The sequence below is a fragment of the Alosa pseudoharengus genome, unplaced genomic scaffold, assembly GCF_046254945.1.
Source record: "Alosa pseudoharengus isolate Yale_2024_CS ecotype anadromous, Long Island Sound unplaced genomic scaffold, YU_APseudo_1.1 YU_APseudo_1.1_scf_15, whole genome shotgun sequence".
Lineage (NCBI taxonomy): Eukaryota > Metazoa > Chordata > Actinopteri > Clupeiformes > Clupeidae > Alosa > Alosa pseudoharengus.
The window spans coordinates 20,496,897-20,523,536 of record NW_027468620.1 but is presented as its reverse complement, the minus strand read 5'-3'; the positions used below and the strand labels follow the sequence as shown (position 1 = coordinate 20,523,536).

The 26,640-nt window shown below is 45.2% G+C and overlaps 1 protein-coding gene and 1 long non-coding RNA gene across 3 annotated transcripts in view; one reads left to right on the top strand and one right to left on the bottom strand.

Annotated features, from left to right (window-relative positions):
• mcu (mitochondrial calcium uniporter) overlaps window positions 1-26,640 on the top strand; it is a 69,078-nt gene that overhangs the window by 2,266 nt on the left and 40,172 nt on the right. The window lies entirely within an intron of this gene.
• Window positions 19,334-21,261, bottom strand: LOC143124371 (uncharacterized). The gene is made up of 4 exons (XR_012987034.1): window positions 20,837-21,261; window positions 19,934-20,036; window positions 19,740-19,794; window positions 19,334-19,438 (listed from the first exon to the last, which is right to left on the bottom strand). It is a non-coding gene; the product is annotated as an uncharacterized LOC143124371 (long non-coding RNA).

Sequence of the window (26,640 nt, the reverse complement as noted above, 5' to 3'; positions counted from 1 at the left end):
GGGTCATACCTTCACCTGTGACGCTTGCCTTGGTCCCTTGAGCCTGGCACTTAACCTGCCCTGGCTGTCTATTGACTCTGCTGTCCAATAAAAAGCTGTCATTTAAATGCGGCGTGTGCTGTCAGCTTGTAGCCCAGGGAGCGGAATCTGGGAGAGAGGGGGGAAATCAGCACTTCCTGTGAGAAGAGGCGTAAATCACAGTCAGTCAGCGATGAGATCTCTAACCAGCCTGACTGAGTGTTGCCATCTGTGCTCATTCCCTTACACTGCATCAATCCATCATACAACCTTGTGCAATCTGTGGCTCCTTGAGGAGCAATGGTTTCCGTGTCCCATGTTGCCTGAAGACACCTTGGTCTAACAACATTCTTTGTTTATTCTTTTAAATTATTTAAATTTAAATAATTTAATTTGTGTTTTTACTGGAGACCCTTTCTTGTTGTAATTGTGCTAATTGGGGCCACAAAGCTAAGACCCCCCACAGAATGTTAATCCAATCAGGATTTGAATAACCCAATTAACCCCTGCTGCCTTGATGGAGTCTGTGGCCAAAGTGATCTGGATTAGTGGGATAAGAGACTTGTCAGGCAAGTTGAAGACAAGGAGAAACTCTTTAAAGCTGATCTCATTGTTGGTGAGCTAGAGAGTGAGAGGTAGGAGGAATGATTGACAAAGATGGATATTGAACCTGTCTTTAATTGATCCGTTGAAATGGAGACTCCTGGGGTTAAAAGTACGAGGGACTGAGGATATGTTAGCTTGTTTGTGAGGATGGCTGTGAGCCACAGCATGACATTGAGCCAAATCTTTTTACTGGAAGACTCTTGAAACAGCACCTCCTTTTTTGATTTGGCATTACATGATGTTACTCTTGGCCAATTTTGACTAATAATTCTGAGTTGAGGGATTTTTGGATGGCATTGACTGATTGTTGTGTCCCGGACTACTTTGAGGGATTTGTAGATCAGAGGTGTAATGTATTCAAAATATCAAACAAATTCAAATGCTAGCAAATATTTTTAAATATGCGTGTACATGCACAAACAGTGTATTTTCACTAAAATGTTCAAATGCACATATTGAAACAAAACATGTTAACCTCAGCCATTCTCCGCTGTTTGGCCAAGTTGAACAGACCTCTGATTGAACAGATGAGGTCTATAGTCCTGGCCCTTTGATTTTATCTGGGACTGCCTTTATCCACCCAGAACTTTTTTCTGCAAAGTATGGAGCCCTCAGGCAATGCGGCACTGCTGCAAGCTGTACTGACCGTTTCACTGGTTATTTCAAATCAGCTGCCTGAATATTTAACTGGTGTAATTATTTTAAAAGAGGGATTCTGTGAGTGTGGTATTCCTGAGTAATTGCCTAACGTAATCTGAATGTTGCCAAATTAACCGACTCTTAGCGCTGCTTTTCGATGTCTGGAAATTGAAGGCTAACTCTGACCACACACACACACACACACACACACACACACACACACACACACACACACACACACACACACACACACACACACACACACACACACACACACACACACACACACACACACACACACACACACACACACACACACACACACACACACACACACACACACACACACACACACACACACACACACACACACACACACACACACACACACACACACACACACACACACACACACACACACACACACACACACACACACACACACACACACACACACACACACACACACACACACACACACACACACACACACACACACACACACACACACACACACACACACACACACACACACACACACACACACACACACACACACACACACACACACACACACAATAAAGCACCTTCTGGCATTGCACAATATGCATTGCCCATGTTTTATTGGTATCACGATGCCAGCTGTTATGGTATTTCGTAAAATCTGAACCACTGTGTAATTGCAAATGTCTTAAGACAAATGGGGGATGTAGGTTAATGCTTTAATCTTGGTATGCCTGCAGTGAATCCTGTGCTTTTGGTCTTGTTTATTTTATGTCATGGGCCTGTTATGTTATGTCTTGGTCTGTTATATGGACATGCATTGACTAATATTGTCATTTGGAGTTTTGAAAGCATGTGTTCATGGGACCTTATCCCCAAAGTATTTGAAATTCACAATAATCAAGGTAGGAGGAAGACACAGTTTTCTCATACAAATTGGTCAAGTTTTCAACAAGCCTTCAGAGGAAAAATAGCCTATGACATATGATTCTACCTTAATACTTTTCTCTCGTCGCAAAGAATGGGTGCTCGCTCTCTGGCTGTAAGATTGCATTGACGCTGTGTCTATCTCTCATAGAGACCCAAATTATTATTGTACCTGATTTGATGAAAATGATTAGGGGGCCCGTCATTCATTCCAGGCTACTTCTGGACTGGTGCAGGAAGCAAAACTTTTCAAGAGGCTTGTAGGCTGGATGGTTTTGGCTGTGTTAAGACCACTGGCCTCAGTGCACAGCCTGTCTCGTTTGAGCGCTCATTACTGACGGTGAGCCTGTGCCAAAGCTGGTTCATGGCCTCTCTCATACATGGCAGATGTTCATTTTGAAGGTAAAGGACAGTGGTGCCGTGTGTGTACAGTCTGAGTTACTGTGTGTGCGTGCGTGTGTGCGCGCATGCAGTAGGGATGTGTCCTATTGTATTGATATCGATATTAGTAGTACGGTAGTATTCCTCCCCATGATAACAATGGTATATGTGCTGCAAGGTGGGCAGCTGACGAGAAGAGTTTGTTGCTGATGACTGTAAGCCCTCAAGCCTGTAAGCTGACACGACTGGCTGAGACAACTGTGGTGAATAATATTTTAATTTCATCATTTATATCATTATTGTCAAAAACACAAGGAAATACCGTGATCTGTAGCCTACAGTAGTTTTAGTTTGCATACACATGGGTTTATGGATAGGCGTAGTACAAAATGTGTCCACTTTGGTCAGATATTTTGTGGTACGTGTGAACTGGAGACAAACACAAATCCCCATTACAGTGTGTGTACACAAGAGCTTTTCTCATTGGCTGCATCCTTGTGTGTCGCTGTCCTTGTATCCCACTGCCTTTATGCTCTGAAGGGTTGTGTGGGTGGGTGTAGGTGCAAGCACCTAGTATGCATATAACAGGCTTTTAATTGCTAGTAGTCTGGGAGGCCTGTTATTTCCCCTGTTAGCAGCTTTTGAGCTTTGATAGTCTGAGGAGGTTTCCTAAAAAGGTCAGGAGGGTCCTCTATTAAGGGGCTAATTTGCTTGCCACGTGTAGAAGTCTCAGCTTGTCAGAGTGCAATTAGCAATGTTATCATCATAGACCCTTTTAATCTCTTCCTTGAGAGTTTCCGGTTGAAAAACCAACAAAGATACCTTGAAATGAAAATGTATTGGACTTTAGCGCAATGTCCTACAAAATGTTGACTTTAAAACTTTTCCCCAAGCTTAGTTCAATGTTGTTTTCTGTGCCACCAGAAATGCCTCAGGAACACACTGTTTAGCAGTTGATGAAATCGTCGCTAGAATACTTGATTCCAAAAAGAAACAATAGCTGTATCCCTAATATCTATAGCTCATTGGGAAGTCAGTTGTCCTCAATGAGGGTGTAAACTGGGCCAGTGGGTGCTGCGCTATGATGGATGGGTGAGAGATGTGGTTAGTTACCTCCACCGCCTCTCCTGCGGAGCCTGCTTTGAACTCTCGCTGAAAGGGGTGACTGCGGTGCTGTCATAACCGCTCTGGCTCACCTTGAAACAATGGAGACAATCAGGGCTGTTGTTTTGGAAAGCCATTAATGTGACGAGGGGGGAAAAACAAATCTTCCAGAGAGAGAGAGAGAGAGATCTAAATCAACTTTGTTTTATTTAATCACACCTTACAGGAAGGTCAAGTTGTGAAGGAGGAGCCCTTTCTACCCTGACTTGTTTGACAGAAGAGACCCTGTGCTTTATGTTTCATGTTCCTTTCTGGGTGTGATAGCGTGTGTGCAGCCCAGAATAGAGCTAAACTAGCTGCTTTTATGGCGTCGTCCTTGGATGCCTGTCATGAGGGCTTGCATAGTTACTTGCCCCTACAGCAGTGCCACCATGCCATACTTACCATTCTGCCCAGCCTCTCCCATCTCTCCATACACACCCCCTCTCCTCTAACCATCTCACAACCCCTCCATGCCCCCCCTCCAGCCCCACCTTCCCAGCCACCACCAATTGATCTTCATTTCGTCGCCTTGCTTAATTGAAAACAATAAATGAAATTTGACAGATTCGATTCGGCGTGGTTCATCATTTTAAGCAAGCCCTCTGAAAATCCATAAGTGGTTGCACCAGACGTCCTGCTGGTTAAGCAGAAACACAAACACCACTCAACCGCAAAATGGAGAGGCTATAAAAATAAGAATGAGGGCTTGATGAGATGATTGATGGAGGTGCATCTGTAGTCATTACCTGCATGAGGCATGTCATGTCTGCAGAGTCTCCTTTTCAGAATTCTTTGCCAATCAGAGATAAGTGTTCACGACTCCACTGAAGCACCATTGGGTATAGGCAAGACCACACTATTAAAACAATAAATACATGACAGTTAGATCTCTTTTTGACAGTATTGCCTAAGTTTGGGCCGTGTGTTGTGCCAGAGAGGGCTGAACAGAGAGTAAATATTTAATTTTCCTTCAGTTGCTAAATATGTTAGCACTCTAACATGTCTTACAAATTGCCAGTAATTTTGACACTTGTTTTGCTTCAGTTCTAAACAGTGATGGTGTAAATTTGAACGTAATTGACATTTTCACAATTTGCATTGATTTGAATCGTCGTTTACACGACATCTGTACTGGACATGTTGTTATTACTCTATGAAGAGATACAATCCATAGGCCTACAAAACACTAGCCAAGTTGTCTTGGGATCTGAAGGATGAACCAGGTACAACCACCAAAAGTGTCTCATTTAACATTTGTATATTGAGGGTCATTACAAAGCTCAAATTGGCATGGTTGCTTATACAGGCTGCTGTCTTCCTCTTGCGATATGACCCAGGCTATATCACTCAGTGAGAACAATAGCAGCACAGCAGTCACATCAACATCTCACTCAAGGTCAAAGTTGGTTTGTCCATTAACCATGACCTGACTTGTGTCTGTTGCCATGGAAATAGGAGGAGGTGGGCCATGTTGGGTGAAGGTTGTGTCTGCTGTCCCTTTCTAAAACCCACCTTTCCCTGTGACACTGCTGTGAGAGGCGATTGGGTGTCCGGCGCAGGTCAGTATCGATTAGCAGAGCTGACATCAGAAAAGGCTTGGCATTTCCAGGCTTGCTTCATGTAGCCTGCACCGTCGAGGTAAATTGGGACGACAAGTGACGAGGCGACATTCTAAGATAGCCTACGCCATGTACACTTTGATTGTGTCTTGCTAGTTAGCGAGCACCCATACCTCTCGTCGTGATCCAGTTCCGTCATGGCATTTGGATATGAGCCTGAGGATGTAGTCAGGACGTGACCAAGCCAACACAAAGACGCGGACAGCTCTAACAGGCCTGTCGAGACTGCAGAAAGAGAGACTGTGGTAGATGGGACTCGATGTGATGTCAGAAAAATGTCCCTGCTGTGGGGACTTGACCACAAGGCTGTTTGTGCCGTGACTGTGTGCAAGTCAGGACAGCAGACATGACTCTACCCAGCCTAAATTCACTTCTATAGTTTTTTGCAGGCATGAGACATATGGCACTGCTGCAGGTTAGAATCCGGCTCCTCGGTACTTTTAAGTGCACTCTTCGGGCAACCCAAGGATTCCATTTACTTTCCTTGTTCCGGGAATCTGTGCTCTTTCCTACGATTAAGTAGGAGAGGTTTGCATATTCAAAGAGAGTCGGTCATCCATGGAATAAGAGATAATAATTTTGCGTCTTCCTGAAGGAAAGCTATGGAGATTTAATGAGGTCTTATTTTGAGGGGAGAGCCTCGGGAGTCACTAAAGAGTGTCTGGCCTGTCCTCTGTTTGCGATGCAATTAGTCGCCAACCTGACGGCATAGACACACACTGACTGTGGACTTGATGGAGGGAAGGAGGGAGAGAAAGAAAGAGAGAGGGGGAGATAGGAACGACAGCGAGATAATGCTGTGTTTGCAAACACACACCTGTGTCTGTCGACCGTCCTCTGGCCTCCCGAGTGGCCAGGATGGAAGAGAAGCCAAATGCTAGCTTGTTCTGCTTACACTTCTCTACTACCTAATTACTGAACAGCTGCATCTTACTGTAACGTTAGCAGTTTTTCCTCTTTTCATGTTCCCGTTCTCGATCTCTTTCTCTTTCTCACTCACTCTCACTTTCTTAGCCTCTCTCCCTCTGCCCCGCCCCCCCCCCTCCGCAGCTTGTTGTGTCTGCAACTTTCTATTACTCATAGCTCCGCGCTGATATGTCTGAGTCCTTGGTTCTCGTTTTTTTTAAAGCCCCCAAACCCCAAGGCTCTGCCAAAACAGAACAGCTCGTGGAACACACTGCAGCGTAAGCAACCCTCCGACACTCTAACACACAGGGAATATAAGCAGTCAGCCAGAGTGACAGAACAGAAGCCATCAGAGTGTTGGGCCTGGACTACAGTCTGGCTAGCGCTTGTGGTCAAGTGGTGCTTAGCCTGTATGTGTTAGCCTAGCCTCGTCTGTCTCTAGCACGAGGGGAGTGGTGGGCCCTCCCTGCAGGAGGGGAGTGGTGGGCCCTCCCTGCTGAAGGACTGTTTGAAAGGCAGGGGAGGTGGACACCTGGGGTGGGGGACATGCACGTGGAGCTTAATCAGTTGATTCTTTTATCAGAGCCGGGAGGGGAATCAATGTAATTACTCCGCTGGCAGCTCATCCTAGCAGGCGGTGGTCTATGAAGGGAGGTAGGGGTGATGTTGGAGTTGCGGGTGGCTGGAGGCAAGCTCCATCTTTCTCTCTCTTTCTCCTCTTCCCTCTCCCTATTTCCATCTCTTCCTCTCCACCTCTCTCACATGCTCTCTCAAACAGTCATTTACTCACACACACAAACACACAGTCTCTCTCTCTCTCCCTCAATCTCCTGTTTAGCGACAGAGCAGGGCAGCCAAACTGCCCCCTACACCGCTGGCAGGAGCGCCATGCACAGCCTGATGGGTAATTTGCCTTAGATGGAATCTGGCCCGTGTTCAAAGGCACCTTTTGAGAAGCGAGCACGCTAAGCGAATTGTTTATGTAAATAACATCATCCTCCGGCGCATCTCCCATTTCCTAAGGCTGCCATGGAGGTAATTGGCGCGATATTTGTCCCCTAATATGAGCCTGGCCTCAGTCATAAGTGAGTGCTGAAGGAGTGACGCTGATAAAAGTCATCGCCACTGCGGCTGGCCGGTCAGACTGAGAAATGACGTGGTGCGTGTGTGTTAATGATCCCCGCTTGGTAATGGAACACGATAGCTGTAATTGCGGGGTATCAGTTGTCACAAATGGAGCTGTGTGTGTGTGTGTGTGCCTGCCGAAAGAGCTGGCATCCTGGCCTTTTGTGTGGTGCAGTTCTACACTGGCAGGGCGCTCATGTAAACGCGGGCTAATTGTTCTTTATCACAATTACCATGAGTGGCCCCCAGAGAGGATGACTCTTCTATACATCAACACTCGTTTTATCTCTGCTTCTCATACACAACACACACACACGCACACAGAGCACAGCACATATCCCCAGTGGTGTTTTTAGTTGGCGAACACCTTGTGTGTGTGTGTGTGTGTGTAGGTAGATGTAGCTAGAAGGTTTATTCAATAATCATTCAGAATGTTGTGCACATGCTGTAGTCTTGCTGCTGGAAATAGGAAGAAGAAAGAGAGACTTGTGGGTCATGAGGGATAGATAAAAAAGAATGAAAGAAAGAAAAAACGGAGCGAAGTGGGGACGAGAGAAGAATAAGAGATAGCCGACGAGACGAGGAGAGGTGTAGCTAGCCATATGTCTCTCCCTCCTCTCCTCCTCCTCATCCTCATTCAGCACACGGGCCTGGCGGCTGCAGCGGCAGCAGTGTGCTGCGGTGATGCGTCTCCTGGGCCCGGGGCAAGAGAGAGAGAGGGGGAGAGAGGGAGAGCTACAGATGACCCGGCTACCTGCTGTTTCATCAGCCACTCCTGCAGCCCCTTATCACACCGTGCCTGGGTGCAAGAGACGGGGAGGAGCGGAGGCGATCAAATCATTCCTTAGTTGTGTATTTTCTTTGCTTTATCTAAGGGTTGCTTCTATGGAATTGTAAATATAGATTTCACAAGCACAGTATCTTGCAGACTTATTTAGTTTTTTGGGGGTTTGTAAAGTGAAAATGTATGTTTTAGTGCAGGGGTGGGCAACTAATTTCCCCAAGGGGCCACATGACAAACTGGGACTGTTGAGGAGGGCCGGACCCAAAATACCGAACTCAAGTCTGAACTCAATTCTGTTCAATTCTATTCTGTTCTTGTATAACATTTAAGTAAATCATATGGTTTTGTTTACTAGTCGTAAGAACATATGAAAATTGAGGGAGACAAAGGAAAAACAGCAATATTTAATCTATGTCCAGTATTTAATCCTCATTCTCGAAAATGATTTTTTGACATTGACATTTTTTTTCAGTTTTCAAAGACTGATATAAAAAAGTACTACAATATCTATATAATTAGGCTAGGTCATGAAAATGTGAAGGAGTCAGTACAACCGATAGGCCTGTGCCACCATTTCATCAACACTCAGCAATATTTCATCATTAAATCATTACCATCATTAAATTAACTCTATGCAGAATTAGACTACAAAAATGTGGAGCAGACAATAGTAGGCTGTCATTAGTTAATCAACATGCACAAAGAAAACTATTTAAAAAATGTAGGCTATGTTTTTGCTTTAACTTTATGCACATAACTGTGATTGGTCAACTCGCTCTGTGTATTGAGCCGGCTGCTTCAAGCAACCTGTGGGTAGTAGCATCATACTAGTTCGCTAACATAAGCTTTGCAAATAAACTCAGACATGTTTTGGTTACAATTACGGGGTTATCCGATTGTAAACTGTCTATCTGCCAGTAACGTTTTGAAATGAACACTTCGTATCGCCAACGAGCAGCAGTAGGAGTTCGTTCTTACAACCTGTGCGGTGGTGAGCGACGCAGACATAAGAGTCACAAAACTTTGAAAGGTTTACGCCGACGTAAAGGCAACTGCATTGTGTCGACGCAGAAGCATAAATTCACCAGCACATCAGTGAGGGTGTTTACGTCGTATGCATCCACGCACAAATATATGGGCGTACAAATAGCACTCGCTTTCAAAATAAAAACAACGATATTGATTTGCATGCATTATCTCTATGCTAGGCTCTTGACTATTGTTCTTTCACGGACCTTGCCCATGTATGTTTTAGTGCATTTGCACTAGTCATGCATTGGATTTTTATTTATTGGTACACAAACCTTGTTTTTTCCTGTTCTGTAACAGGAAAAGTTTTTTTATGTAAGTTTTTACATAGAAAGAGTAGTGTTTATTGGGATGTGAAATCCAGACCAGACTGTTAAAGATTACCCCAGAGTTTGTAGACATCTCTCAAAGCAGAGCTTGGACCCTCTTCTGAAAACTGATCAATTCAGTATCAATTCAGTGGAATAAGCAAGCTTGTTTCTTTTAAAGGCAGTGTTCTTTCTCTTGGTATCTGTCAGATACAGCACAGTGTTGGATCAGCCTACCTCCAGCACCTCTGACACAGCCCCATCTATAAATAGGATATTTGGGAAATGAAGGGATTCGTGTTTTTGAAGCGCTTCTACCAAGAGGAGGACTATATAACAATGGTTTACACTGTGATGGGTTGTGCGTTTAGGGGCTTTAGATCCATAGTGGGCATTGACTCAGCTTGTGGAAGTATCTAGTGTGGACGAGGGGGAAACTAGTGAAACAACGTTTTGAGTTTGGTCTTGTTCTGGGCAGCGTATGCATTGACCATATCTGCTGCTGTCTCAAACAGCATTCATGCACACGGCCACACGCAACCCCCCCACACACACACCACTGTCACGCCAAGGCCCTGTTTCCGCAAAGCTGGCCGGGTGCCTTATAGGCATTTGCCAGTGGGCAGGTGTGGAAGTCATGAAGCTCCCATCAGGCAGGTAATGGCTCCTGTGCCTGTGGGTGGTGGATGGGTGAGGGAGGGAGCGAGCACAGATGGTGTTCTAACTCGGAGCCGTTGATGGGTGCAGTCACCCAGGGTGGCAGTCTCCAGGGGATGGTCTGGGAAGGTATGGCTCCTGCGTATTATATATGGGAGAGCTGAGAGACACCATTACGGTCTCTAGCGCTCTCCGTAGTGAAGGATGTCTGCTACCTGGAGCGGCTGTCACTCATCCTGTTTGGGTGTGTCTGTGTGTGGCTTTGCAACCTCATGCTAGTTTGGCAAGAGGAATTCCTAGATGAGGGTGGTTCCAGGTGTGTGTGTGTGTGTGTGTGTGTGTGTGTGTGTGTGTGTGTGTTTGTTTAACACGCAGGGCCCCATCGTAATTGTCATGGCTTGTCAATGTAATCTGTTTCTGAGATTGGATCCTCCACAGACCCAATCATGAACCGCCCATCTTATCACTGCAGAAGGAGAGACAGAGAGGGTGGAAGAGAGAAAGAGAGAGGGGATGAGCCAAACGGAGAGAGAGAAAGTGGGTAAAAGAGAGGGTGGGACAGGAAAGGTAAATCTCCACAGCATTCGTCACTCTGCTGAGTAGTCACTGTTTCCCCACAGCTCTCCTTCAGCTAGGGAATCCTCAGGGAATCCCCACCAGAGAGAGAGGGAGAGAGAGAGAGAGAGGGAGGACTGAAAAGGGGGGAGAAAGGAATGAGGGAGGGAGAAGAAAAGGGAGTTGCCTTTTGGCATGTTGTGAGAAGGGAGCCATGTTTTCCAACGGAACACACGGATGTACAAAGGACTGGTCTCAAAAGCAGTTTCCATCTCTCTCTCTTTCTCTCTCTCTCCCTCTCACTGCCTCTCTCTCTCCTCTTTCTCCTTCCTCTTGAGCCTGAGGCTACTGCTTTAGCTGAATATATTTTTAGTTTGGCTGTAATTCCCATGCCCCAACCGTGGCACAGCCTGTTTAGACCTGTTTAGAAGCCCTCTGCATATAGTGTTGGTGGCAATAGGCAGGAAGTGACATCACACATTTCTGTGTCAATTTCAAACCACAGGATGCACACTCAGGTCACCACTTGTTTGCCTCATTGTGTCTCTCCGCAAACATCACTGACGTTGTTAACCCTGTCAAACCCCGTTTTTTTTTTTACTACTACCTGTGTTGAGTCTGAAGAATCATTATATGCATGGCCAGTGGTGAGATGTAATGTACGCATTTAGGCAGTGATGTGATGTGCGTAAAATCATAAACATACATAGGGTGAATACATACTGGTAGATTTCAATAAAGAACTCATGCAGGACTGTGAGTAAGTTGTGGTCATTGCTCCCCGACATAAAGGGCCCAGTGTGTCCAGCTCTGGTTTCCACAGAAAGCTGTTTACTCAGACTACTGCATGTGTGTGTTTTCAGTCCCCTGCCCCTGCTTTAAATAACTGATATTGGGGGTGGGTGGTGGTGGGGGGGGGGGCTTGTTTCAAGCTTAATAAACTCCGTGGGAAACAGTGTGTGTGTGTTTGCACGTCTGTGCGTGTCTGTTGTTTGTTGCCATGAGCTGAACAAGCATTTGTTTGATATAGCTCTGCAAAGCTAAAGTTTTGTAATGTGTGTGTGTGTGTGTGTGTGTAGCTCTCTGAAGGGTATTTGTGTTTACAGCTCTCTGCTGTGTGTGTGTGTGTGTCCGTGTGTCTCTCTGTGTAACCCCTGTTGTGCAGGTAGAAAGCCCTCCCTCTTTCTCTCTGTCTGTTTACATGCATCTCTATGCCTCACTCCATCTCTCCTTGTCTGTTGGACCTCCATTCACTACCTTTCCTGTCTCTAATGCCCCCCTCATTGTCTGCCTAATGTATCTTTTCATATCAGAATGTGTCTTTCTCTTCTCCTATCTGCTTATCGGCCCCTCAAACTCCCCCTTGTTTACATGGCTTTTCAAGAGGCACATTTTATTGCTACAGTTGCCTGACCATGAATCACCATTGTTTTGTGAATCTGTAGCTAGGAGACGAGGCTCGAGTGAAAACAAGTAAAGAGAGTGTGTGTGCGCTTGTGTGTGCGCGTGTGCCTGTGTGTGTGTGTATGTGCGTGTGTGTGCGTGTGTGCGCATGCGTGTGTGCGTGTTTGCGAGCGAGAGAATATGTGTGTGTATGTCTCTCTCCTTAGAGAGAGAGTGAGAATACCAGTGTGTGTGTGTGTGTGTGTGTGTGTGTGTGTGTGTGTGTGTGTAGGAAATACCATGCACTAGTCGGCCTATGATTAAAGCAGGATGACACATAGCTGTGGTGTCTGCTGGAGATCTGTGGCTAAGCACAGAATAAATGACATACATACTCTCAACCAGCCATAGTGTCAGCAGACCGCTTTGGTGTGTGTGTGTGTGTGTGTGTGTGTGTGTGTATGAGATCTGTGGCTAAGCACAGAATACTCCCAACCAGCCATCAGCAGACCGCTTTGGTGTGTGTGTGTGTGTGTGTGTGTGTGTGTCCATGTCTGCGCATGCTTTTTTTTGATGCGGTCTTATCTGACAGCACTAGACTGACTTCAGGTCAGTGGAAAGGAAATGTCTTGAGGTATGCGTTTTGAGTGTGTGTGTGTGTGTGTGTGTGTACGGTATGTGTGTGAGAGACGGACACAGAAAACTAGCAGGCATTACTGTTTCCACCCCACTCGTTTCTCTCCTTCACAAACACACACACACACACACACACACACACACACACACAGACATACAGGTCTGCAGAATGGCTAACAGAACTGCCAGCTTTACTCCGTGCTCATCTTCAGGAACGGTCAGCTCCTGTTTATGAGATCCACTGACACAGATATGGTTCTCCCTGCGTGCGTGTGTAGGTGTACTCAGATGCTCTGTGGTGCTGCAGCTCTTGCTCTCGAAAGACCATTTATTTTTATAATCTGCGTCAATACTACAGGGCCTAAAACCAAACCAAAGCTAAATGAGTCGTACAGAAATTATCAAAATGCGGAAGCACAATATAGATAAGAATTGAACTGCACCTCAATGAAAGTACCTGTGGTCAGTGGTTTATAATTTAGGCTACTGACTGGGAAGCAGGGACTTCTCCCACAGCTGTGGCAGGACGTCACACAGCCAGAGAAGAGGTGACCGTGTCCCCTCCCTTTGTGCTTGTTCATGTACATGCAGACCAGTCCTCACTGCTTGATTGTTGAAGATGCTCTCTCTCTTTCTCTTTCTCTCTCTTTCTCTTTGTTTTGCTCTCTCTCTCTCTCTCTCTCTCTCTCTGAGTCTCTGCCTCTCTCATGCCCACGCACAGCTTTCTCAGTTCCTCATCACCATTGGATGTTATTTTCACATAGCCCTCTGCTTGCGTCTGTGTGTGTGTGTGTGTGTCTATGCACACACAAGTGCTCTGCAAACAGGCTCTGCTTTTTTCACACCACGTATCACTGGACATGGATTGCTGCCTTCTTTCTCTCCCTCCCTCCCTCGCACTCTCTCTCTCCTTCCATCTCGCTCTCTCTCTCCCTCCCTCCTGACATTTGAGAAAGCGATAGAGTGCGCAGCGACAGAGAGAATAAATAACTGATATTGGGGGGGGGGGGGGCTTGTTTCAAGCTTAATAAACTCTGTTGTATCTCTTGACATTGCGAGGCCTTGTGTGGCTTTACAGTAGCGTTGCGTATAAATCTGCCCTTACAGCGCCCAGCCTTCTTCTCTTTCCTCCTGCCCACGCCTTTATTTGAGCGCGCGCCACAGCCGTAAATATGGGTCCCAGCAGGAACAAGCCATCTACAGATAGCTGTTAGGACGTGTGTGTGTGTGTGTGTGTGTGTGTGTGTGTGTGTGTGTGTGTGTGTGTGTCTCTGATGGGAAATGTATAGTGCATTGTGCACTCTCTCTAATGCTCTCTGCCTGTCTTGCCATCCCCACTCTTCCTCTCCTCTAGTCCAGTTTCTGCCTATAGAAATGTTTACATTGTCCATTCTGCCTCATCTCTCTCTCTCTCTCTCTCTCACTCTCTCTCTCTCTCGCTCTCCTCCCTCCTCCATGCTGTACAGTGGAGCAGGGAGAGTGTGCGTGTTGCGTGTTGGAGCAGGTCTGCAGTGGTATGAATGGAGTGCTGTTTCTCCTTGGCCATTCAGCGTCTCTGTCACTGCTGCAGCCAGCTGTGGAGATTGAGCTATGTGTGTCGGCTCGTCCCCCGTGCCTGTCTGGGAGAGTGAGTCTGTGTGTGTGTGTGTTTTTTTTCTTGTCACTTTATGAAGTTTTAAGTTATTTTCGTGTGTGTGTGTGTGTGTGTGTGTGTGTGTGTGTGTGTGTGTGTGTGTGTGTGTGTGTGTGTGTGTGTGTGTGTGTGTGGTGTAGCTACAGTGATGATGAATAGCTGTGTTACCCTGCAGGTCCAGCTCCATATGGGGAAGCCCTGAGCCTCTGTGCTCACCCCTCTCCCCAGCTGAGGGAGCATAGAGGCTACTGTGTCCTTCAGGCTTTCATCAAGGTTGCACCAGACGCACACACACACATAAAGGAGTGTGAGACCCCTGAGACCCAGAGCTGCCTACTTTCGGATTATAGAGGGAATTGGTGCTTTCCCTCAAACACACTCTCACACACACACACACACACACACACACACACACACACACACACACACACACACACACACCCTTTCTCAAGCATTTCTCTAAAAGCGGGGATTCCCCGAGTTTTTCAGATTCAGCTAAGGAGCTAGACAGCCCTCTTGCAAATCCTTCAGCTACTATGCACATGCATGCATGCACACATTCACGCACACATACACACACACACACACATTTTCACACACGCATCATTCACACACAGAGCCATAGATTAGTCACACTACACACACATTTCTCATAGCTTGGAACTACCCTCAACGTCCGCTGGTGCAGTCCAGCATCCCCACCCCCGGTCAGCACTCCCGTTAGCGTTGTCAAACGGTGCCGGCTTAATGTAGTGGAAATTTGATTTTTCCTTTCTCTCAACTGCTCTCTCTGCCTCTTTTGCTTTTGAGCAACTCCCTTTTCTTTCCGTCAATCCTGGTTTCTTTCTCTCTCTCTCTCCGTCTCTTCCTTGAAGAATTACAACACCGTAAGTACTGTGTTATAGTTCTTCTGGAGCTTGTGTGCTTGGACATCTTGTGCATTATCAGAGCTTCCTGTTTTAGTTGGTGCTTCAGTAAGATGAGATCTTGTTAGTTGGCCTTGTGTGATCCTACTCCTTTCCTTGTGTGTGTTTGTGAAGTGTTTGAGTGTGTGAAGCTGGTTGCCGTCGGCGTTTGACAGCTCAGTGAGAACGGGGAAGGGGGTGGGGTCAGCAGGAGGGTGAAAAAGATGAAGACCGAAACCGGGAGAAAGTGAGCGAGAAAGAGAGAGAGAGAGCAATGCCGAGAAAGGGAGGGAGAGAGAGAGAGAGAGGGGGAGGTTGAGATTTAACACCCATTTATTGAATCAATCTTCAAACCGTAGCATCTCTGCCCCATTGAAGCACATAATACAGTACAGAGGAATGGAGAAAGAGCAATGGAGAGAAAGAGAGAGGACAATGGAGAGAAAGATAGAGAGACAGAGCTATGGATAGAGTGATGGAGGCAGAGTGAGAGAGAGGGGTAGGAATAAGCGGAGCTCCATCCCAGGGCTTGTGTAAGCAGGCCTCTCTCCCGTCCACTGCACTGCCCCTGCTGTCTGTGTGTCCTATCTGGGAGTGAAGCCCTCACCTCGAGCACTCACTCCATCAGCACAATCATGACATCACTCACTCACACACACACACACACACACACACACACACACACACACACACACACACACACACACACACACACACACACACACACACGACGGATGGATGTGGAGGCGCTTGGATCCTCTCGTGGTTGTGCCAGGTCCGCCTTGTTACATCATCACAGACATGAAGTCACAGAGGGGGTGGGGTGGAGGCTTTTCCTCATGGCCTTACAACCCCCCCATCTCTCCTTACAATATACCCAGCCATCTGTAAAATGCTAGACCAGCAGTTTGGTCAAGGTGACTCCTACCATATATACACACACACTCTCACACACATACACCATATGGCTACTGCGCACATCCTCATACACACACACACCACACACTCACATACACACAAACACAGAGGCAGCCTCTTCACTCGGTCTACTTGACCACAGTACACAGACTGCTAAATGGTTCTACCGATTTCTTTCGATTCCCTTCCCTGCATTAAGTGAAAAGCATGTTACAACAGCACTAAGCTGGAACATGACACAACTGAGTGAATTTAATGCGACCGCTGAGGTGAATAGTCCTCACTGCCTTCAAGCTCTCTGGTGTCACTGTCAGGCTACATGCTTCTCTCATGATATCTGCGGGGGGTAATGGCCTAATGACTGGTGTGTGTGTGTGTGTTTTGATGTGTCTGTGTAACACTATCCTGGTGCCCCTTTGGATATATGATGGTGTGACTGAGAGATATGCACCCAGTCACTATAAATAGCGCTATTGAGTGCTTATGAACATTGTGAGCTGCTACATTAAAATAGTGGACTGTTTTGCTTCTACTCAAATAATGACTATGTGAAATAATATTAAAGCTACCTTGTGTAAGAACTTCTCCCATCTAGCGGTGAAATTCTATATGACAACCAACTGAATATTACTTTCTAGCCCCTCCCATTCCGAGCGCATTTTAACTCCTACGGTGGCCGTTTCATGCCAAGGTTAACATGGCTTCCAGTACTAGGCCTACGACTTCGTCCAGTGTTCCTTCCAGTGATGAGGTTACTTTAGAAAACAATTACACATTGCATTTAGTTATATAGCCAGTAAACATGTTGGTTATGACCTCTATGTAAAGTGAATAATAGTTTTACGTTTTCGTTATTTTGGTAGGCTACTATTTCATTGCTAGCATCAGCTATCAGGTTCCCAAACGAATGCATGCTAATGTTAGTACAGTATCAGTGCTATCGTTATTCTGTATGTGCGAGATTAATAGTGTAAAGGCCATGTTTACAGCGTAGCCTACTATTTTTCTCAGTGAGCAGAGTCAGAGATCAGTCGATGCAACGGAGGTGCGAGGGAAAGGTAAAGGAAGAGGGAAAGGTAAAGAAAAGCCAAGAGCCGGTGGCAGAGGATCGCTGAGACCTCCTAGGCAAAGAAAAAGTAAGACTCCAAAGATGACGAGGAGAGAGTGGAAGAACTTCAAAGACAAAGGAGAGAAGCAACGGAGGTTTGTTTTTTTTAATATTTCTCTTAACAGTATCAATGTCAATGACACCGAAATTAGCTCGGAAGCTGCACCAGGCACGTTCGTTTGCGTTGCGTATGCTGCCACTATGGCTAAACCAGAAAAATAGACCATTCTTCTAAAATTGATTTTACACGTTGTGAACGGAACGCTTCAGTTACGCGCTTGGTGTAGCTTCCCTGCCTGTTTGTATCTCCATTGTTTATATGTAGCAATTTCTAGCTGTTGCCAGTCAACTGCATGATGAGGTGTCTGCCAGTGAAATCACGACACATATGATTACATTATGGTCTATAGAAAATGTTACACAACAACATTTCCACCTTTTCATTGTCCATACACATAGTATTCTTCATCATTTTGTGTGAACACTTGAAAAATGACAGAGTACTACTACTATTCTGCTAACAATCTAACTTTGCTACCTAAACAAGCCTATCTGATCTTATTTATTGTGTCTTATTTCTTCAGAGACTTGTGGATGGAATGAGCCTGCAAGAGCACAGGAACCTCACCACAGTTGCTAGTGAGGCAGCCAGGTCTGGTGTTTGTTGCATCAGTGCAGACATGTCGTCCCCCCCACCTGTGCCAGGGATGCCTTGGTGTACTTGTACACACTGCAGAGACATGCCAACCGATCGGGAGAGAAAATGCTGTGGACAAAACCCTGCCACCTGTGTGAGCCTTCTGCCTCACTTCACAAAGTAGCCTACTGCCTAGATGAAGGTTTTCTCCAGATTCACAGGCAGTACATCACAGACATCACAGCATTAGGCCATATAAAGCCCTCCTTACACTGACAGACTTTGGAAAGATTTGCAAGGATTTGGAAAAGATTTTTGAAAGACTACAGTTTCAGACCCTCTCACATCTAAAGACAAGTAGTAGAGTTTTAAGTCACAGACTATGATTTTGCAATGACTAGGGATTTTGCAGGGTCACTATTTACAAGACTGCAACTAGATTCCTTTAAATTATTACCCATCGTGCAATAGATAAACAGGAACCGAAATTATAGCATACTAAACTCAAAGTCGTATTTTCATGTTTCTGCAGCATTGTTTCATGCGTGACATCAATATAGAGTCGTTCTGTCACGTGGAAGAGCCGACTCAATATGTATAAGAAATGACAAATATTATAAGAATAACAAATAATCATAGGCTACAGCTGTCGCCTACTTTGCCCCTTCCTGTTTGGTGTTGGAGAGAGGTCACTATTGGTTTTTATAGTTCACGTCACTATTTGCATGAGCCACGACTAGAAAGACTTGCGATAATATCAAACATGTTTGATATTGTCGTAACGGCAAAACTAGAAAAGGACCGACTCTGACTGACTTAAAACCGCTAAGATTGGCACCTTACACTTAACGATCTAGTTGACGGGAGCGCGCCGCGATTCCAGTACAACTCCCATGATTTCTGTCCGACTTTGGAAATTTTGTCGCCGACTGTGAAAACAGACCAAAATCGTACAATGTAAGGCCGCCATAAGAGAGCCAGGTGATGACAATAGAGTTCAGATATGCTACCTACAGACATTTCATTTTCTGGCAGCATGGGTCTCTAGGACAGGGTAATAGAAGAGTGATCCCAAGCTGTGTGTGTAGGATAAGGGATAAATTCCCTGACCCTCAGGGACATCTCTGGAATTTTCCTATAATGTTGTAATGTTGTGTTATTGTAAATAGTTTTGTATTAGTGTTGTTGTACTGCCTGTTCCTTTTAAAACTGTATTTAATTTATTTTACACCGGTACATCGTTATATTTTGCTTTCATGAAAATAAAAACTTTTAGAATTGATAAGAGACTGTTCATGCTGTACCTCTTATACATTACATCCACAAACTTATAATTAAAAAAGGAGCTGTGGTAAATACCAAAATACCATTTTGAAACACCAAATGACAGTAACATGGTCAACAATGTTATTTGCAATATATTTATTTACAGAAATTAACCCTTCCTTTTTGTATGGTGCCTTTGAAGAAACATGGGCCATCATTCTAAATTTGCAGTCTCCTGGAAAGCTGATCCTGTGGAAGACATGCAGTGTTGTTAGACATACACACCATTTTATATAGTTCAACATATTGTTACTAATCTGTATAGTGCTATTTTGCCTAGACTGAGTTACAGGCAAGGTTACATAAGGAACAATGAAGGCATGCATGTGCATCACATAACAAGACCATTGAATTTCGTCCACATCCTCCACGATGCTCATGTCATGTAGGCTTTGTAAAAAATATATATAAATGCTTATATCATGAAAATATACAATAGAGAATGTCATGTAGGGTTAGGGTATAGACATTATGAGCATTGATGGGTTACCTCTGTTCAAGGTTCTCAATTTCAGGGGCTTCTGCAATTGCGCCAACATGCTCATCTGAAATGAATAAGCAGAGCGTTTCACAACATATGACAGTACATAAAATGGTAAACACCATGTTATTAAAAATATACTTTCAGTTATTATCAAGCAACAATCACATAGAATCAACAATTGTTTTCATGCCGTGACTGACCTGTCTGTCCCATTAGAAATGCTGGACACTTCTGGAGTAGTAAATACTAGAGGGTTTTCCCTTCATTGGTGTTGATGTGACTGCTCCCAGTTCTCTCTCATAGCTGGACAAAAAAGAGCAGTACATATTAGAATGTCTCACTTAAACCACAAACAAAGTACATTCATTTTATGACCGTGAAGAAACATGTATTTTGGTAGATGCATTGACTAAAGTTCAATCAAAGCAGTTCTGTCCGTATTTTATTGTTCTGCATGATAATGACTTAGACCCTCATTGATCAGTCTCAATGGGCTGGCTGGTCTACCTTGCTCCATTCACAAGTGTAATGGACTAGTCTACCCTTCCCCCATTCTGAGGTGTAGGCTACACTCATATGGTGAAAAACTTTCAGACAATTTAGTAATTAGTAGGCTACGTCTACAATTAATAAGACTACAGGACAGGCCTCAGGATGTGAACGTCACCCTTGGAATTGGCTACCCATTATCAGATTAGGATACATTTAGGCTACAAAGCAAAAGCAATGAAAAATAACTACAATTTACAGTGCCCTTTGCCTGTGATCAGTCATAGCACATTTTTGTTACAACGTAGCCTAGACAATCCTTTTTCATCGACGCGAGGAAAAGCCCAGCTAGAAATTTTAGGTTCCCAGGACGTTCTTAGAACGTCCCCTGTGGTGCAAATAACCTATTATTGTGACGTTCGTAGGACGTTCCCAGACGGTTTCGATGTAGAGTTCTGTTTGGATACAGAGTTGGAATTGTGGCAGGGGGACGTTTTTTTGGGAACCAGACGTCATTCTAGCGTTATGGACAACCATGCTATAGTTAGCCAAGCAACTATAAAACTTCGAATTTACACCATAGACTGTATGTTTACACGAATAGGCCGAATTACCTGTCGAGGAGAAAGCAGGCAACTTCGGCGTCCCTTTTAAAATCCTTGCTCCTCACGAGCTTTCCATCTTAGAAAAGCCACTCCAATATTGACTTTGGTCTGTCGTTTTAATTCTCCTTTTCGCTTCCTTGGCGACTCCTTTTCATGTCCTCGAGAATATGTAATCCTCCATCTGCAACAGACTTTCAAATCTGCCGGGCAGTCGCGAGTAGACTAATCAGGCAATGAGTGTTGCCTACAAGCGTGAAAGGCGGAGCTGAATTCCAGGAATGTCCCTCGTTGGCGAATGTATTTCAAAGATGGAGGCGCAACATGGATTCAGCCATTCGCGCGACTCGCGCGTATGTATTTGGAATAGCAGATTCTACACTTACGAGAATACTTTAATTATTTCCACCTACTAATCACACATGAATGAGCACATATTTTTGAAAGAACAAATGGGTTTTTGCTAAGAATTAACTCAAAAAAGTACACAATGTAGCTTTAAGGAATCGGGTATGAATGCTTTGCAACTGTGACGCGGTTGGGACTTTTGGTATACTAGCGTGGCAACTACTTTATGAAGCGATGCAACTCTTAATTGACATTGTCAGCGAGTGCGGGAGATTGCGTGTGTATTGGCATGATGCGCGCCATGCCGTGAGCCTGGCTTTCCACACACTCATCCATTCATTCACACTGGAGAACTTCATATTAATCGCGGAGCTTACCTGCAGCATTACCGATGTCTGCCAAAGCAGAGCGCATTGACTGTGGCTTCCTTATTCGCACAGGAGCGCCAACAAGTGGACTGTACCACATCCAGCAGGGGTGTTTTGCTCTCGTGTTGTATTGTATCATTGTTTTAGCTGTAATGAGCTGTGATATTTAAATGTGGGCATATTAGCGTGTTCAACATGGAAGTTTGTATGTATTAGCCTATACATGGTTTTGTTACTGAAATGTATTTCCTTCACTTAATTGATTTATGAATGCTGGTTTACTCCTGAGGGGAGGAGTAACTCACTTTATTACCTGTGTCCAGGTAATAGGGAATTCAGTCTATTCTGGACCTCTGTTGTGAGAGGTTTGTTGACTCAGTGTTATTACTACCTTATTGCTGATATTAAGGGTTTTGCTAACTGCGTACTCAATTGAATGTTAAATGTACCAGTCTGTCTTGTCTGTTCACCTGCCGGCAGCTTAAAAATAAATGGTATTCTTCATACTGGAACCATCTTTCCTGGTGACTGCCTCCACCGCTCAACAAACTACTTTACAGATGGTGTTACTCTGCATAATATTCAGTTAAATTTAACCAAGAAATTAATCTGAACTCTGAGACTCATTGAAGGCCAATCAAACAGATTACAGACTACATGTACACACACACACACACACACACAGAGCTATAGTGGTAGATTGTTGCCTTTACCCCTATGCCTTAGCTATTGCAGTAAGTCTTTGGGTAAATGAATCACCTTTGGCTTTTAGTGTGTGTGTGTGTGTGTGGTAGGACTGCAGGGGGAATGCATTTTTTCTAGCACGTCACAAGCCCTGGCTCTGCGGCATGGGGTCGAATGATGCTGAGGTGTCTTCTAAACACATCCAGAGCCATAGCAGCCAGACCAAACACTTGCCAAGACCAGACGCTGCAAAGGAGCTGTCACACAAGGGCAAGTGACCTAAGAGAGAGTGTGTGTGTGTGTGTGTGTAGTCTCACACTCATCAGTTAACAAGAGATATCAAGTTACTCCTTTTACTTTCACTGTGTTCAGCAGAGGGAGATCATGCCTGGTGGAGATGCTCCCATTGGGGTGTGTGTGTGTGTGTGTGTGTGTGTGTTGTGTGAGTGTGTGTGTGTGTGTGTGTGTGTGTGTGTGTGTGTGTGTAAACAGCATGGGCTCTGGAGAAGGGTGCTCCAGTTCACTTGAGCCCACCCAGGGAGTCCAGCTCCATCTCTTATCTGTGTCCGAGAGACGGCTCAGTATGGCACCACGTCAATGTGTGACAGGAGATATGTGTTCCATGCTATGTGATAGCCATAGCACCGCAGTTATATAGTAGTAGTGCTGTCTGCGGTAGATGCAGGCGATATGAATAATGCAACACACACACACAAACACACACACACACAATCAGCCTGATAAGAAAACTGACTTTTCCTTCTGCATGAGTTGCCTTTTAAAAGAAAATGTGAGAAGTTAGAGAGGTGAAAGAGTGCTAGGCTTTTTTCTTACTTTCTTTTTCCTTATGTTTTTTTTTGTCTGTTATTCCTCTACCCTGGGGGTGTGACACGTTTGGGTGTCCTCTACTTGAAAGTCACTGACTGTGTGTGTGGAAGCCCCGGCCTGCAGTGAGTGTCAGAGGGGCCATATTTCCCCTGTCAGCTCCAGAGGCTTACGGGTGACTGCAGCCACACTGGCTCCACACCAAATAACAGCTTGTGCCATGCTGACATATCTGCACTGTGTGTATGTGTGTATGTATGGGCAGTCGTGTGTGTGTGTCTGTGTGTGACTGTGTGTGTGTGTGTGTCTTTCTGTGTGTGTGTTGGGTATGAAGTTTTCTGTTTGTTTGCGTCTGTTAGGTGTGTGTTTTGTTTCTGACAGCTGTGGAGTCTCTGGCTTGGGAGGCCTTGCCTATCAGTAGATATGGACTCGCCCATCCCTTAACAAGCCCCACTGGTGCCCAGGGAGTAAAGATAGTCACTGCAGCTGACCCCATATATACACACACACACACACACACACACATATACACACACACACACCACACCCTTAGTCCCAGAGAACAGCACACCTCTCCCGTGACTTGAATCAGTAACGGCTTCACACCCGCCTTCATAGGGGTGGAGCTACATTGCTGTCAAGTCACGATAGTCATGCCCACATACCAGTAGAAGTGGGCAGTTTTTAAAAAATAAATCATGTTTCATTCCACCAGGAAAGAACTGAGATTTAACGCCAGCCAAAATCCTCCAGCAGTGTACTCCAAAGAGGGGGTGGCATTCTCCTGTGAACAACAACACTCCTCTCTCCCCTTTCTTCATGGTCCAAACACATCTGTTCTTTTCCCCTGTCTGTTCAGTGATACATATTGCCTGAATGTATTTGTGTGTCAGACGTGCATTTTAAAAGAATAAGATAATAAGAAAAGAGATATTTTTGACATACAAGAGCTTGTGGCATTATGAATGCACTGGAGCAAGGAGCATGGATTTGTAGAACATGTCCGCTCACAATAAGTTAGACTCCCGGAGATGCCCCCATTGGTGTGTGTGTGTGTGTGTGTGTGTGTGTGTGTGTGGTTATGGTTATTTTGCTGCAGCAGATCTGGCATCTCCTCTGGGTCTCCATCCTAATGAGTCCAGTCGAGCGTGCGCGTTCCAGCCTCCAGCCGTCATAAACAATCCCAGATCTTTTAATTGTGCTCGTTGAGCACTAATTGGTACCCTCCACAGCCATCTTGGTTTTAAGCGCTTCCCCATCAAGTGGACTGTTGAGAATGTCGAGCATGTTTGCGCTAACGAGCTAAACTTGTCATACTAGCCACTACATTTGTTCATACTTAAAACTCGTATAGCTTGTTCCATGCATGCACGTATATATATGTGTGTGTGTGTAAATGTCATGAACCCACAACAGGTTGGTGCTGCTCCTTAAACATGTGCTGCTAAGTCCTCCGTAATCTGTGGCAGCTAATGCAGACAAATTGCCTCCCAGCTGGAGGTGACCATTTTAACCAGCACTCATGTTCTCATCCTGCCCAGGGTCATGGTCGACTGAATTCTGAGACGCAGCCAGAACTGTCCAGTAACCTTCTCTTTTAATAGACACCAGCACTGGAAGACAGAGAGGCTCGGGCATTTGCAGATGACTCAAGGCATGTGGAATGGGATCGTGGTCCTAGTTTATGGAGACTTTGTTTATTCATTTACTGGCCTGGTAACAACTCTGGCTCTGATGACATTTAAGAACACACAGGTGGGGAAAAAACTGATTCCAGATCAGTGTGCTCCCAGAAGACTGCATTTGTGCAACACAGATATGTGTCACCAGTTTTGCTGTCGTGAACATGTCTCTTAGGGCAGAGGTATAGTTTTCTCTGATGCTTCATAGCCAGCTGCTCTTTTACTTCAACAGAAATAGCTACCTATCGTAGATTCTATATGAACACTTGTCCAGTAGTGCGTGATGAGTGTCAGACACATGAAGGCTTAGTATATCTGAGAGACTTTTACAGGCACTTGGCATGCAGTTGTGGATACATATTGCTCTGCTTGGGACAAACAAACTAAAAATATGCCAACTCTACCACAGCCTTTGAATCAAGCTGCAGCTGCCACATTTGTGGAGCTTCAAAGACCGTCTGCAAACTTAAATTATATTCTAGCAATTTTTGATATGTTTGCTTTTGAAGTTTTGTAATCAGTTCTCTGTAAAAGAAAGCCTCATCACAGATGTGTTTTTGATATTAGTGGTTATGTTTATCATTCAAATGGCATCAATGTAGTTTCTTATCTTTCAAGTAGACTTGTAGGTTTTTTTTTTCCCAAAGAAAAACAGAAAAGAAAATGAGCTACATTTAAAGTCCTCCAACACAGCTTGATGCTGCTTCATGGTGGTGCCGAGGCATTTGAGCTGTGGGGAATTTGTCGGCGCGCCATCCTCCCTTAGAGACTGATGAAAGTGTTAATGGGGCTCCGCTGAAAGAAGGTCACGGGCCAGCGTGGTCGCCGTGAGGAGAGCTCTGTTGTCAGGGAGACAAAGTGCAGCCTAGTGGTGGCCGTGTCGCGGCCGAGTGGTTTGCGGGGCGCTAATCAAACGAGCTGTGCTGGCGCGGCTTCGTCTCGGCCGCGGTGACCGAGTGTGTTGAGAAGAGGCCGCTCCACTACTGAAGCCTAATCTCCACTCTGGCACCCCTCTCACCTGGGACTCATACCACATCACTGCTAGCCCTCATTCAGCGTCCACGGGTTTCTTTAGTTCTTTCTTACCTTTTCTTACATTTCTGCCCATCCATCCATCTATCCATCTATTCTTCACTCTGTCACATTCTTTCTCTTCATTTTCCCTCATGAATATTTTTTCTATCTTTTGTCTTTCAGTCTGTTTCTTCACTCTTTCTCTTTTTTTCTCCCTTTTTCCTCTCCATGACTTGATGGACTGCCTACTCTTTATCTCTCTCTCCCCGTGTGTGTGTGTGTGCACTTGCTCCATATGGGGCTATCTGTTTGCCCCGGTAGAGTAGTGATTTAGGAGCCAGCTGCTTACATTAACTTTCCAGATAAAAGCCTCACCATCAATGCACACCTTCACCCTAAACGACCCCGTCTTACCTCCACAAACCCCCTCCACCCCCATCGCCTGGCCACTCTGTTGCCCCCACCCTTCTTCCAACACCACCGCCCTCCACACTCACAAACACACACACACTCTCTCTCCTCTGGAGCAGTTATTAGTGTATCGTCTCCTAGTGTGGCTTTGGAAGTCTTTGGGCCTAGTTAATGAGCAATTAATTGTCACAGAGCTAATTGGAGTGTAGGCAGGAAGGTAGTGTGTGATCAGAGTGAATGGCATCAGAGCCATCTCTCATTCCATCTCTCCTCTCTCTCTCTCTCTCCCTCTCTCCCCCTCTCTCTCCCTTTCTCTTTCTCTCTTTTCTAACACAGTATAAAGGTGCTGGGTGTATTTTTACCCAGAGCACCTCTTCACACATGAGCCTGTGACAGGAGGGCCAAGCTTGTAGTGCTGGAGCTTTTTCAGCCAAGCTTTTATCAGGCTCTTGACCGTGTGCGTGGGCGGGAGAATGAATCAATG